Source organism: Mastigoproctus giganteus, chromosome 5, assembly GCF_048544385.1.
Source record: "Mastigoproctus giganteus isolate SK-2022 chromosome 5, ASM4854438v1, whole genome shotgun sequence".
Lineage (NCBI taxonomy): Eukaryota > Metazoa > Arthropoda > Arachnida > Uropygi > Thelyphonidae > Mastigoproctus > Mastigoproctus giganteus.
The window spans coordinates 120,211,314-120,225,179 of record NC_143579.1 but is presented as its reverse complement, the minus strand read 5'-3'; the positions used below and the strand labels follow the sequence as shown (position 1 = coordinate 120,225,179).

General features: G+C 37.7%; 1 protein-coding gene across 1 annotated transcript in view; it reads right to left on the bottom strand.

The window, feature by feature from the left end:
- Hr96 (Nuclear hormone receptor HR96) overlaps positions 1-13,866 on the bottom strand; it is a 120,265-nt gene that overhangs the window by 84,320 nt on the left and 22,079 nt on the right. The window contains exon 2 of the mRNA XM_090373429.1: positions 408-505. The gene's annotated coding sequence lies outside the window, so the exon portion shown is untranslated. The remainder of the gene's footprint in view (positions 1-407; positions 506-13,866) is intronic.

Here is a 13,866-nt window from a genome sequence, read left to right as displayed (position 1 = left end):
TGATGCAGGATCACCTAGACAAGACTGCAGTAATGGTCCCTTACTGTTAAATATGGTCAATCTGCCAACCCACACTGGACCAGCATGGCAGTTTTTTTTTTTTTTTTTTTTTAAGAGCATTAGCAACTAAGGCCATATTGCTCCAGGAATATGCGGTGGTCATTCCCTGACCTTTCCCCATCCTCCGTATTTGGTGGTATGGCAGATTATGGTACAGTTCCCTCAACATGGATCATTGAGGACACCTCCATCCTGCAGTGGATTGATAATAGCTGCAGTTTACCTTTATATGGTTAGGAATTACAGATTAAAGTACTGCAATAATATTCAGTTTTATAAATTTTCAACGAAAATTTCTATTTTCATTTAAAGCCTTTGTAGAATGCACAAGAAACATAAGGGCTTACCAAAAATGTATTTTCTTACTGGATACACACTTCCTAACAACCATGATCACATTCCACTTAGTCTTTGGATAATTCTTTTACAGCAGGAAGGTTATGATCTGAAAATGAAACAAGAAAATATTATGATATAAAAGTTTCCTATAGACTTTTTTTTTTTTTTTTTTTTTTTTTAAATCAAACACAGCCACCAGCAATATGTTACCTTTATCCTGGATCTAAACTGTGAAATTTGAGAGTGCAAAGCTCCAGGAATGGATGGTGTATATCCAATATAACTAGATGTACATCATCTACTTCTGGAATGACCACTAGATAAAATGACAGCAAGTAAATTCATTTAACCATTAGTAATGTTAATGAGATACGATCATTATATTCAGGGATTATTTCCATAGACTGGAGAAGTGTCAGAGTTTCCCCAATCCATAAGGGAGTGGTTAAAGAAGTGATGGGCAATTACAGACTGGTGTATTTTATATTTACTTTCACATTAGTATACCCATTTTTGTTTTTAATGTTAAAGATTTTTGCCCCACAATAATATGGGGAGAGGGCAATTATTTTGTTATACCAAAATTTTATTTTAATGAATATTGCTACAAATTATTTCAAAAGAACCATTATTTTTATGCAAATAAATTTTGTTGTGCTTTGCCACATTTTTTATAATATAAAAACAGTAATTTTTGCCTTAGTTTACTCAATTATCGACATTAAAATCAATAATAAATAAATTAATTAATAAATAAAATGGCAAAACACATACTAGAAAAGTAAAAATATTTTGTTCAGAGAGTAAAGTATTGGAAGCATATTTTACTTATAAGAAATACCACATATTCAGAAATAGGGGAGTAGATACAATTTATTTTTACTTTCACTTCAGTACAAATTTTTGTTTTCAATGCTTCAAGTTTTTTCCCCCACATTCATACAGGAATTAACCTTTAGTGCAATCAAAAATACGAAAGTTCAGCTTTCATTAAGAAGAATTTGATTATTGCTTTTTACACTTTTTCTTATCAAGTGAACTGCTTACATGAATGTAAGCAGAAGAGCTGAAGATCATGGAAATGCAGTCCTATTTCATTACCATTCCGAATTGCTTTTCCTAAGTTTTCTCTGAATGTGAGAAATTTTAAAAGTTTACACTACAAAACAGGGGAAGTAACTAATATATCCAAATTTGTAATCACACATTGTTGTTTTTTTTTTTTTTTGTGTAACTTTATGAACATGTTTTGAACAAAATGAGACTTGCAAAGCACTAATAATGAGGTAAGTCAGCTGTGATTAAGAAATATTTTCATTATAATGAAAATTTCATTAAAACTGTATTTGCTGTAAAGGAATTTTACTGTACACAGATTTTTGAACTTTTGTTCCTCTGTGCAGATTATTGTGCCATTGTTTAAATATTCACAAATGTAAATATATTGTCACAGTGTGATGTGGCAACTTTTCTTACTAACATAAGAGGGTATCTAGCTTTTAACTTCCATTTCAGAGTGTACCATTGAGTTGTCAGACAAAAATTATGAGAGAAATGAGTCTGTATTTCTAATAGATAGAAGCTGCTTTTCCAAAAACCAATTACATTTGCCAGTGGGTGATGTGATGACAATGTCACAATATCAATGCCCAAGAACTGTCAAACTTTGTTAAAGGTTTTGAATCCCTTTGTATAACACCTACCATTACAGCTACTTTTCCCCTTGTTTGTATGGCAAATATTTCTATTTTAACAGTGTACGATACCTAGCTTTTGAGTCTGTTTGTCTGTCTGTCCATCCCTCCCTGCTGTCCCTGCAGCAGAATGCAGACATCCAGTGGCACAACATCCTTCCTACCCCAGTCAAGCTACAAATCTTCAGGTTACACTCCTCAAACTACTGCCTCTTCTGCGCTGCTCCAGGTACCCTAGAACAAGGAACTCATCAAATATGCTTTGGATGCAGCAAAGCTTGCCTGCAACCACGCCCACACTCCGGAGGACTACTGGTACCTGCTCCACTCTGAGCAGACAGCACACACCATCTGCAACTTCCTATTCATTGCGGCCAAGGCCGTAATTTACAACTTCTACTTGAAGCACACAAGAAGCAGTGACGACGTGCCTCCTGTAACACATCAGCGCAACATCTGAATTGGAGCCTACGGAGGAAGTTGCAGAGCAGACTTCTACTCTAATTCCACTGCAAAAGACCAAAAACTGTGGATCATCTTAACAGCGAATGGAACAGTGGCGGTCACCATCACTGAACAGTCCATCACCTTCAACATGTGACACTTAATATGAGAATGATCCAATGCCAATAAACTGTTTTCTTAATTCCTGAAATTGAAATGTTTGTATTCCATTCTGAAAAATTTTTGCCTGCTTGCCCACCCACCCGATGCAGGGAATTTCAGAGACTGCTGGGAGTCATTGCGGTACAAGTAAATACATGGGCTGTGTTAGGGTAGCTAAGAATATGAACTGGTGCATGTATACTTGCGTGTACACCAACGCTAGGAGTTTGGTAAATAAATATGATGAATTTGAGGTGTTGGTCAAAACATCAAAGGCAGATATTGTTGGGATATCAGAGACGTGGTGTCACACAGATATAAGGAATGGAGAAATGGAATTCGGGGAGTGCAATGTGTACAGGAAGGATAGAGAGGATAGGAAGGGAGGAGGGGTTATGCTATTAGTTAAGAAACATATAAAATCCAAAGAAGTATAGCCAGTAGACATGGTTGCAGTATCGAGTCAGATTGGTGTGACATAAGCACTGGAAAATCAAAATTGAGAGTAGGAGTGTGTTATAGGCCTAATGACTCTGATGAGTATAATAAACAACTGTACAGGGAAATGGAGTGTGCCAGTAAATCAGAGAGTCTTATAACAGGGGACTTTAATTTCCCAGATATTGACTGGAATTTGTGGATTGGTCACTTACACAACTAGAAAGGCTTTTGTGGATTTATTAGATGATTGTTTTCTACAGCAGCATGTTCGGGAGGCAATTAGAGGGAATAATACTCTTGATCTGATTATCAGTAGTGATTCTTCATGCATTAAGAACCACTAAGTGGCAGTGATCACAGTGTGCTGAAGTGGGATTTACTCAAAGAGGTAACTAACATCAGGGTAAAGGGAAGGGTTTTTGCTTTTGTAAAGGTGACTACAGAGGTCTGAGACAGTGCTTAAATTCTATATGGTGGGACCAACTGATGATGCCAACACCAAATTCAAAATGAGAACCATTCAAAGAACTTATCTTGGAAGCTACTAGGCTTTTCATACCAACTTAGAAATATTCAAGGTTTAGAAATATTCAAGGTTCAAGGTTTAGGCTTAAATGGATGTCAGATGAACTAACGAGACATGTGCCAGAAGTAAAACGAATGAGATACATATAAATTAATGGGTGAAATGGAAGCCTATGATAGATATAAGCTGGTCTGTATCAAAGTCACAAAGCAGGTTAGGCAGCAAAGGCAGATTACAAAAAAATCTTTGGCAAAGGATGCAAAGAAAAACAGCAAAGAGTTCTTTACTTGTGTAAACTCTAGAAAGAAGGGGATGAATCAGATTGGTCCACTGGATACTACTGATGGTTCAACCACTGATGATCCTGCTCAGGAAGCTAGGGAAATGCCAGAGGTGAATTAAACTCTGGCAGTATGTTAGATGATTTTGTAATAACTGAGAGTAAAGTGGAGGAGAAACTGTTCAAGGTAAACAAAAGGTGCCTGGGGTGGATGGGATCTATCCAGCAAAGGAAGAAAGCAAACCCTTAGCCATAATTATGAGATCTTCCTTGGACTTAGCAGAGGTATTCATGGACTGGAGATATGCAAATGTGACCCCAATTCACAAAGAAGAATCAAAGGGCTACACAAGTAATTACAAACCTGTTAGTTTAACTTCTGTTCCGGGGAAATTAATGGAGGCACTGGTTAAAGAAGCAATACAAGATCATCTAGACTAGACTTCAGTTATAGCTCGGACACAGCATGGTTTTGTTAAGTCGAAGTCTTGCCTGACCAATTTGATTGGATACTATGATGCAGTCACAACAGAGCTGGATGCAGGGAATAACTTTGATATTATATACTTGGATCTTTGAAAGGCTATTGATTCTGTTGCACATGGAAGACTGCTGCACAATTGAAGTAGTGTGGCATTGGAGGCAAATTGCTGCTATGGATAAAGGGATGGTTGAGTGGGGAAGACAGAGTGGTAATCAATGGACACTGCTCTTCGTTGACTAATGTTATTAGTGGAGTCCCTCAAGGTTCAGTGTTGGGTCCATTGTGGTTTTCTGTATTTGTTAATGATATTGGTGATGGTATATCAACCTTAATGTCCAAGTTTGCAGACGATACAAAGGTTGGCAGGGTTGTTAATGACACTAATGACAGTACGCTACTGCAACAGGATCTAGGAAAGTTGAGCAGATGGACTGAGAGGTGGCAACTGAAGTTTAACATTGACAAATGTAAAGTACTGCATATGGCAAGCAGTAATCCCAGAGTAACGTATCAACTGTGTGGTACTACACTGACAGTGGAAGAGAATGAAAAGGACCTGAGGGTAACTGTGCAGGAGATATGAAGTTTTCTGAGCAGTGCAGAAGGTCTGCAAGAGTAGCTCATGGTGTCTTGTCAATGATATACAGGAATTTTTTAATAGGGATAAGGAGGTTATTATCCCCTTATATAAGGCAATGGTCAGGCCACACCTTGAGTACTGTATACAGGTCTGAAGGCCTCATTTTTCGAAGGATGTAGATCTGATGGACGAGTGCAGAGAAGGGCAACAAGATTAGTGAATGGAACAAAAGGTTGCTCTTACAAAGACAGAATTAAGTTTTGCAAATTACAGTGTCTGGAGACTAGGCACCTGTGAGGTGATCTGATTGAGGTTTATAAAGCCTTGAACGGTTTGAGCATGCTCAGTGCTCATGAGATTCTTCCCCTTGCTCAGAATAATTGCCTGAGAGAGCATAAATTCAAATTGAAGAAAGACAATTGTAGGATAGATGTAGTAGTAGTGGCATGTGATGCAAGAGAGCAAATGTATGAGCTTATGCAGCACAGCCAAAAAAAAAAAAAATCACACCATTCCCTCCAAATGCCCGTCCAGTTCCTTAAATTTATTCAACCTATCAACTTCCACAACGACAGATGGAAGTTTGTTCCAGCAATTAACCACCTGCTGGCTAAAGGCAAATTTCCACACATCTATTCTACATCTGTCCTTTCTTAATTTGAATTTATGCCCCCTTAGGTTCGTAATCTTAACAAGTGGAAGGATCCCATCAGAATTCAGCGTGCTGAACCCATTCAAGGCCTTATACACCTCAATCAGATCACCGCGCAGGTGCCTAGTCTCCAGCCACTACAATTTGCAGAACTTAAGAGGAATGAGGAGGATCCCTTCATTCCTCTCACCAATCTTGTTGCCCTTCTCTCTATACGCTCAAGTAAATCTACATCCTTCCTAAAATGAGGCCTCCAGACCTGTACGCAGTACTCAAGGCGTGGCCTGACCATTGCCAGAGGGAAATCACCTCCTTTTCCCTGCTAGCAAAATTCCTATATATCACTGACAAAACCCCATGACCTGCCCTGGCAGCCTGTCTGCATTGCTCAGAAAACTTCATATCTGACTGCACAATTGCTCCCAGGTTTTTTTCATTTTCTACCACCGTAAGTGTAGTACCACACAGTTGGTACGTTTCTCTGGGGTTACTTCTACCCATATGCAGTACTTTGCATTTATCAAGGTTAAACTTCAGTTGGCACTTCTTAGCCCATCTGCCCAAATTATCTAGATCCTGTTGCAGTAGCACACTGCCATTACTGTCATTAACAACCCTGCCAACCTTTGTATCATCTGCAAACTTCGATACTAAGCCTGATATACCTTCATCAATATCATTGATAAATATACAAAACAACAGTGGACCCAACACCGAACCCTGTGGGACTCCACTAATAACATTAGTCCAAGAAGAGCAGCACCCATTGATTACCACCCTCTGTCTTCTCACACTTAACCATCCTTTTATCCATTGTAGCAACTTACCCTTAATACCATTCTGCTCCAATTTGTACAATAGTCTTCCATGCGCAACAGTGTCAAAAGCTTTCCTGAAATCCAATTATATGACAAAATTATTTTTTGCATCCAGTTCCTTTGTAACCACATCATAATATCCTATCAAATTTGTCAGACAAAACTTTCCCTTAACAAACCCATGCTGTGTCTGAATTATTGCTGCAGTCTTGTCTAGATGATCCTGCAATGCATCTTTAACCAGCGACTCCATTATTTTACCCGGAAGAGAAGTTAAACTAACTGGTCTGTAATTACTCGTGTCACCCTTCGAACCCCCTTTGTGAATTGGGGATACATTTGCACATCTCCAGTCCATGGGAACCTCCCCTGGGTCCAAGGATGCTCTCATAATTATGGCTAAGGGTTTGCTTACTTCCTTTGCTGCCTCCTTTAATATAACTGGATAGATCCCATCCACCCCAGGTGCTTTTCTTACATTTAACTTCAACAGTTTCTCTTCCACTTTGCTCTCAGTTATTACAAAATCATTAAGTATCCTGCTACAATTTGATAACCTTCTGCCATTTTCAAACCTTAATAATTCCTCATGTGTGAATGTAGATGCAAAATACTCATTCAGTTTGTTTGCTATCTGAGCAGGATCATCAACAGTCGAACCATCAATGTCAAGTGGACCAATCAGATTCATCCCCTTCCTTTTAGAGTTTATATAAGTAAAGAAATCCTTGCTGTTTTTCTTAGCATCTTTTGCCAAGGATTTCTCGTAATCTGCCTTCGCCTGCCGAACCTCCTTTGTGATCTGATTACAGATTAACTTATATCTGCCATAGGCTTCTGAGTCGCTTGATAATTTATATGCATCCCATGCATTTTTCTTCTCTGTTACACGAGTCTCATTAGTTCATTTGACAACCATTTAGGCCTAAACCTTGAACAATATTTCTTAATAGGTATGAAACTTTTAGTAGCATCCACGATTAATTCCTTGAATGCTTCCCACTTAGGATTTACTGTTGGTAACATCGTCAGTTGATCCCACTATACAGAATTTAAAAACTGTCGGAGACCACTGTACTCGCCTTTACGGAAGCAAAAACCCTTTCCTTTACCCCTGATGGTAATTAAATCTTTAAGTAAATCCCACGTCAGTACACTGTGATCACTGCCACCTAGTGGTTCTTTTATCTGCGAATTTCTAATACATGAATGATCACTGCTGATAACCAGATCAAGAGTATTACTTTCTCTGGTTGCCTCTCGAGCATGCTGCTGCAGAAAACAGACTTCCATCTGTCATAAAAGTTGATAGATTAAATAGATTCAAGGCTGATCTAGACAAACATTTGGATCTAGTTTCTTTACCTTAGCCAACAAATTAGAAGGGTGAAATTAGAAGATTTGTTGGCTAAGGTAAAGAAAGTCAACACAAGAACAACGAGAAACGTTGGATAACTTATGCGGAAAATTAGTTTCCCGACACCAGACTCTAGCACTGCTCGCTCGGTAAACAGACAGTAAGTGTTATCAGTCTGGAACCGAATTTGAGAAGGATATATTGTTGACAGGTAGGAGTAGCAAATGATGAAATGATTGGTGGTGGGTGCGACAGATGACAAGCTACTGTGTAATCATTGGTTGGCATTATAATCTGTATTTATGAGTAAAGAACGGTGCATAATAGTTTTGTGAAACAGGTAATAGTAGCGTTGAATCTTTTAAAGATGGAAGAAATTTGTAAGGAAAATAAAACGGTTGATTTTTTTATGAAAACTAAATTATTAAAAGTTTCATTCTGTTCATTTTTATGTTCTTCGTTATGTTTTTCCTCATTATTAAAAGCAGATTTTTGGAGTTCACGACTGTTTTTACTATACTGTTGATGTAGGTTTAGTTACGAAAAAAGGAAAAAGGTTTCTTTATTTTTCGTTATATTTCGTAACCTGACCTTAAAAATAAAAGTACAGTAATAAAAAATTAATATTTTGTTAATAAATAATTTATGCGCTAGTCCACCCATGATTCTAAAGAAAAAAAGGTTAGGTTACCCCCTCCATTTCGGGAGGGGGTTAAGCTCCCATGGGATTCAAGTGGAGGTAACCTGACCTTTTTTTCAACATTATGGAAAGCATTCATTGGGGCAAGTTACCATTAGTGCTTCTGAGCTACTAAAGTGATACTAAACCGATGTTATCATGTTGTGTTCACACACCAATCAGCACATCATTTGCCACGCCTACCTGTCAATCAATATATCGTTCTCAACTTTGCTCCAGACCGATAACATCTGCAGTCTATTTACCGAGTGAGCAGCGTTAGAGTGCCGTATCGGGAAACTAATTTTCCGCTTAAGTTATCCGATGTTTCTCGTCGTTCTTGTTTGGCTTTCTTTACCTTCGCCGATTTGTTTTTTTTTCGGCTGATGCTTATATAAGCTTGCTTTCTTTCATCATGTGCCTTTACTAATGCTAACTCTCCCTCACAAGGAACCAGCAGTAATTCCCCATCATTACAGGATCCCAGCGCCCTTGGTACTGCTTTTCCATCGTGGAAATATCTTGATGAAACTGCTTCCCTTGTTCATCACTCACATCTCCCAGATTCTCAGAGAAAAATTCGAGATGGGAATGAAGAAAATTAATTTTCAACGACATTCAACAGCCCATATTTTTGTAGCACTTGAGTAAATTAGACACCAAAATTTCATTGTTTTCTTCTTTCCTATTACCCAAAAACCATGTACTACCACCTTAAATGATCGCCAAGCTGCCAATTCAACCTCCTTTAACTGGGTTTCAAACACATCATCTTTCAGGAGTTTACTAATTTGGAGTCCTACGAAAATTCCCTCCTCAAGTTTGGCATATGTAAATTAGGAAACTTACTTCTCAAGTATGCAAATCCATTATCTTCTTTATCTAGTCTCTTCACAAAATTTTTCATCAATCCAAGTTTGATGGGCAGGGGTGGACGAAGAACCTTGTTTGATTGCACTAAAGGAATATATTTTACATTACGTTGTCCCAATGTTGCACAACAATGTTCTTGTCTCACAGCTGTCCCACAAAGACAAAAATCAACAATATTTTGTGAAATCACCTGTAAACCAATAACCTTAAGATCACTTCATACGTTCCAACCATAATGCTGGTATTTTATAGCATGTAGAACCTTAGATATGCTTTCATGACTTTAAGTGCAACTGAATGAAACACAGGAACTAATGGAAATTCGCTTCCATTATGAAGAAAAACTGCTTTTAAATTTAATTTTGAGACATCTATAAATAAATGCCATTCATCTGACATGCACAACACCCAGTCTTTCAGAAGTCAAATAATGTATTTGCAAAAACACATACTGTCCTCCACAGGAAAATATTTTGAAAACTTTTCATGTCTTTTCGAAATACTGAAATCTTTGTTCCTGCTGCGGGTATATTCCACTGCTGTAACCTAGAACCTAACAGTTCAGCTTGTTCTTTCGGCAAATTTAAGTCTTGAACCAAATCATTCAACTCATCTCGTTTGATCAATGTACCTCACTACCTGAACTTACTGGCTGATAGTTGACATCTTGTGAAGTGGAGGCTTCCAGGAAATCCTCAACTTGAACTTGATCACTACTATCTTTCCCGCTACTGTTATCCCAAATTGGGGGGGGGGGCACTGGTACTGGCAAATCACCACTGTGTGGAACAGGCCGAATTGTAGAAGGTATATTTGGATATATTATATTCTGTTTGCTTTTTTTTTGGCATACCAGATATATTTGCCACACAGAAGCAGCAATCATTAATGTGGTTAGATGATTCTCACCAAACCACAGGGACTACAAAAGGTAATGCTTTGAGTTTGCCATGTAACTACTTCCAAAGGTTTGTCGTACAGGTAATACAACATTTGTGAGGTGCCCAAGGTTTGTCTTTGTCACCAATTTTACATCCGTAATAAAAAGAATAAGAAAATTTTGTAACATCATAGATATTTTTCCTTAGAGTTTTTTGGGTAAACCATCCACTTACATAACAAAAATTGTCTGGATGACTGATATGCTTCCTATGTGTCTGCTTATTCATTGTAGCACTATATGAATTTCTGAAAATGTAAATTCAGTTTGAACACTACAATATAAAAACAACACAAATTCAATTTTTATAACTACACAGTACACAGACATGGCAACTTAATAATTCTACTTGTGTGAAAACACTGAAAGGAAAAATATTTGCAAATTGGTGGGTAGAGTTGGAAATTGTTTTACTACTACCACAATGGTTGCCGGCCGCACCCTCCTACTCTCGAGGGGCTGTTTATTATTATTGTTATTGGCCATGTGACATAAGGAAGCCTGAGGCTTATGCTGCACCAGCCAAAAAAAAAAAATTCCCAAGTTAACCTGAGAGAGAGAGAGAGAGAGAGAGAGAGAGAGAGAGAAGAGAAGAGAAGAGAAGAGAAGAGAAGGAATCACCAAGAAAGAGAAGAATGATGATATCCAGCTCAGGACCCTGGGTGTGCCAAGCCCATACTCACCAGATGTGAGCCCCTGGGGTAATGTTTGCAGGATAGATTTACAACCCTGAGAACATGTCACAATCAGTTAATACTTGGAAAACCAAAAATCCTCACCAAAAATGCTGAGTGTGTTCTCTTCAAATTGTAAATTGTTGTCTCAGAATTTGAACCTAAAAACCAAAAGTCTGATTATGTTTATCACAAGAAAACCGAGGCCAGTATCGACATCTAAAATTAAAAGAATAAGCTTATACCTGTTAAAATAAATCAGCGTGTCATATACTGACATTGGCATTTTTTGGTAAAACGTAACTCCCTCTATGTTTAAAACTGTGACATGATGTTAAACTATCATGGTGATTTTTGAAATCTATGCATAAAAATTGGTTAAAAACAGCATTTAAGTTCTTGGAGGTAAAAATTGTATTAGCTAGCGTAATTAACAACTTGCAGGCTAAAGAAAACTTCCTGCAATCCAATCTAAACCTTTCCCCCCATATTTTGAATTTATGGCTCCTAGTTCTGGAATCATTTATAAATATTCAAATCAGGGTGAAAATTTCACTCATTCGTTTTACTTTCATTGCTTGGAGCCTTGTACACATCTCAATCAATTCTCATCTAAGTTGTCTTATTAGCTGAACAGCCCATATTCAAAATCTTTCCCCATGTAGGCACCCTTCTGTCGATAGGTGCAAGGTCCCGTTCAACAAGCTCGATATCTTTTTTTTTTTGGGTGTAGTCTCCATACCTGAACACTGTATTCCAAATGTGGTCTCCTCCCTACCTCTACAAGAAAATGTTCAATAAATCAACAATAGGACATCGTGGGGGTCCCCTCCTTGCCACCTGTCTAAACTGCTCTTCATATCCAACCATACTGCAACTCCCAAACCTTTCTTTGCTGTTTTTAAGTTTAACTCCACCAAGTGTTTAAGTTGGCTTGGGGTTGCTATTCCCCAAGTGTATTTAACTGTATTGAAAGATAGTTGCCACTTTTCCGAAATTCCTGATATATTTAATATTTATATTTTATTATTTATTTTTAATTATTAATTTATTAGGTGTGCTTTATCAATAATGTTTTAGTTTTTCATTTTCTCTGATATTTCAAACCACTTCCTATCTTATTTTTCCTCCTTTCCTATTTTGTTTAGGCTGACAATTTGTACAATGAACGCAAAAACCCACCATTTTCATATTTATTTGATTTATCATTCTTAATTTATGTTTTATCCTACATTTCCTTATGCAGCTTTGTAATTAAAGATGTAATTTCATAACCTAGTTCTAGATGCATCAACATGAATTTGCATCCATCCCTACAGCCACCCCCCATTAGTTTCATATTTCATTTCTTAGTATTTTACACACACACACAAACAAATATTTGTACATAAGAGGTGCATTCAAATTATAAGGTCTCCAAATTTATTCTTCACAAAATAATCAAAGTATATAAGTGGGATCAGTTTTAGTCTAACTGCCAATTAGTTCTGAATATTTTCAGAAGATAGCAGCACAATGCAGTATGTCACATTGATTTCAGCATCCTAAACAGTATACTACATTTATAATACTTAAAATGGCACCGTCACTCATTAGCATTAGCATTAGCATTAGTAGAGGCATTTGATGCAAGAAAGCAAGCTTATGCAGCATCAGCCAAAAAAAAAAAAAAAAAAAAAAAAAAAAAAGTAACATAAATAAATAAAAATAACCACTTCCACTTCACCCCTCTGTTCGTTCGAAATACCTGTCCAGCTGAGCCTTAAACTTATTTAGGCTATCAACTTCCACGACAAGGGATGGAAGTCTGTTCCACCCACCAACCACCCGCTGGCTAAAGGCAAAAGCAAGATTTTTGCATCTTGCTGGAAGAGTCCAATTCTTCCTCTGAGCGAGAGGAACAATATCCTATTAGTATTGAGCTTGCGCAAACCATTCAAGGCCTTATACACCTCAATTAGATGCCCTTGCAGGTGCCTAGTCAGAAGTACATCCTGTAGACCTTATAGATGTGAAAAATTTTCATAGCTGGGTACATAAGTTTCATAAAGGGGGGAATTCTTGCAGAACTCCCATACATGTGAACCAAAGCGCCCAACCAATTGATCCTCAGGGTTGAGGAAATATATTTGGGCAGGAAATATTCTTGATTTGATTCTTCATGCATTAAGAATCTGCAGATAAATGAACCACTAGGTGGCAGTGATCACAGTGTGCTGAAGTGGAATTTACTCAAAGAGGTAACTACCATTAGGGGTAAAGGGAAGGTTTATTGCTTCCGTAAAGGCGACTACGATGGACTGAGACAGTATTTAAATTCTATACAGTGGGACCAACTGATGATGTTACCAACAGCAAATTCAAAATGGGAAGCATTCAAAGAACTTATCTTGGAAGCTACTAGGCTTTACATACTAACTAAGAAATATTGTTCAAGGTTTAGGCCAAAATGGATGTCAGATGAACTAATGAGGCATATGGCAGAGAAGAAAAATGCATGGCATACTTACAAATTAACACATAACACAGAAGCCTATGATAGATACAAGTTGATATGCAACCAAGTTACAAAGGAGGTTAGGCAGGCGAAGGCAGATTACGAGAAATCCACGGCAAGGGATGCAAAGAAAAACAGCAAAGAGTTCTTTACTTATGTAAACTCTAGAAGGAAGGGGATGAATCAGATTGGTCCACTTGATATTGATGGGTCAACTGTTGATGATCCTGCTCAGGTAGCTAACAAACTAAATGAATATTTTGCATTGACATTCACACATGAGGAGTTATTCAGCGAGGGGAATGCCAGAGGTGTATTCAACTCTAGCAGTAAGCTACAGAATCTTGAAATAACTGGGAGTAAAGT